Source organism: Triticum aestivum, chromosome 2B (assembly GCF_018294505.1).
Source record: "Triticum aestivum cultivar Chinese Spring chromosome 2B, IWGSC CS RefSeq v2.1, whole genome shotgun sequence".
NCBI classification, from domain to species: domain Eukaryota; kingdom Viridiplantae; phylum Streptophyta; class Magnoliopsida; order Poales; family Poaceae; genus Triticum; species Triticum aestivum.
In genome coordinates this window covers 798,334,906-798,336,864 of record NC_057798.1, presented here as the reverse complement: position 1 = coordinate 798,336,864, position 1,959 = coordinate 798,334,906, and the positions used below count along the sequence as shown (strand labels likewise).

Here is a 1,959-nt window from a genome sequence, read left to right as displayed (position 1 = left end):
CCCAATACCTCTCTCTCACACACACTTTCTATAAAGTATTAAGGCACTTCTTTTTAATAATGCCTGCTATATTTCTGATACCAAGACTGTCTATGACAATTTTTTATCTCCAATATTGATCCAAGACCACCCAATATTGATATAGAAGTCGACTCACATAATCACTCAGATTTCAATCTGTTTAACAATAGTAAATATTAAAATGAGAAATCATGGTGCATCTAAAATCATAAACTGCTCATTGTGTCTCTTAATTTAATAAAATAGCAGAGGCTCTCTTTCTATTTAAATTAATTGATGCGATGAAGTAGGAGTCTCCACCGCCATTTTCTGGTAAAAAAGGTTAAAATTTTAAAATGTGTAAGCACTTCAAACGAAGGCGGGGGGTATTTTTTCTATCAATGCACAGACTGGACATTGACAGCACATACGTTAAAAGCAGACAAAGCAGCTGGATTCCCACATAATTTAAGTCCTCGTTAGGTGTAAATCTAATATAGATTAGGACGCCTGATTCAGATCTCAGCTTCATCTTGATTTCACCTTCTAGGTAAGCACCCATCTCTTGAGTCCGAGTTCACACGCAGGCTTGTGAGGATACTCTAGGTAATTAAGCTCTTCTCGCATGATCTGTAGCTTGTTATCTTAAGAAACTGCTGCTGTAGCTGCTTGATGTGAAGTTCCATCATGCTACCTAAGTGTTGTTAGTCCGTCATGTGACGAATGTCTTGAAATCACTGCTTTTTCAAGCTATTCATTTACCATTCATATTTTCTTTCTTACAGATTGCTTTATATCTGCTCTGAAACTGAAGACCGAGCTTCCGGTTCCCCATAATTTCCCCATCAGCTTTTCGAAAGTATAATTTCCCCGCCTCTTTCTCCTTTCATCGAGGTCTGTCTGTTTGACTTCATTCTGAATTTCTCCAGAAGTTCAAACTTGTTAGCTCCTGACTAATCATGTTGTGGTTCTTTAGGCGATGTAGTACAAGACGAAGCAAAGGTTGCACATCATCAGCGCAGCAGATCGCCACCACCCTCTCCCCTCTGCTGCTTCCGGAAGCACCAGCAGCCAGCTGAGAGGCTCGCCTATCAGCACAAGGCCGATCATGGCCCAGGTCGTCATTGGAGCAATGGGCACCCTCCTGCCCAAGCTGGCCGACCTGATTACCAAGGAGTACAACCTTCAGAGGGGACTCAGGGGTGAGATCATGTTCCTCAAAGCTGAGATGGAGAGCATGGAGACAGCTCTCCTCAGGATTTCTGAGGCGCCAATCGACCAGCCACCGGACGTCCAAGTCAAGCTTTGGGCCAAGGCGGTGAGGGACTTGTCATATGACCTAGAAGATAGCATCGGCAAGTTCATTGTGCGCATCGAAACCCATGGCCGACCAGAGAAGTCCCATAGCTTCAGGAATTTCATTGATGAAAGCCTCAGCCTGCTGACCAAGGGCAAGATTCGCCACAAGATCGGCATGGATATCAAAGACATCAAGAGCCGCATCAAGGAGGTCAGTGAGCGGCGTGATAGGTACAAGGTTGACAGTGTGGCTGCTGCCAAGCCAGTTGGTCCAGCTATTGATACCCTTCGCCTATCAGCCTTGTATAAAAAGGCCACCGAGCTCGTTGGCACTGACGAGAAGAGCGTTGAGGTAATCAAGATGCTGACTGAGGGAGACATGATTTCCCAGAAACAGCTGAAGGTGGTCTCTATTGTTGGATTTGGTGGATTAGGCAAGACAACCCTTGCTAATGCAGTCTATGGGAAGTTGAAAGTGCAAAAAGATAATCAAGAACAGCAGTTCGATTGTTCAGCTTTTATTTCGGTCTCTCTTAATCCTAACATGGAGCAGATTTTCAAGAGCTTGCTCCATCAACTCGACAAGCACAGGACCCAGAACACCAATGAGGCATCGTGGGGTGAAGAACAACTCATCCGTGAAATGAGAACATTTCTTGA

The 1,959-nt window shown here is 44.4% G+C and overlaps 1 pseudogene; it reads left to right on the top strand.

Moving 5' to 3' along the window:
* Positions 1–472: 472 nt before the first annotated feature.
* The window catches only part of LOC123042859 (disease resistance protein Pik-2-like), an 11,065-nt pseudogene continuing 9,578 nt past the window's right edge, over positions 473–1,959 (top strand).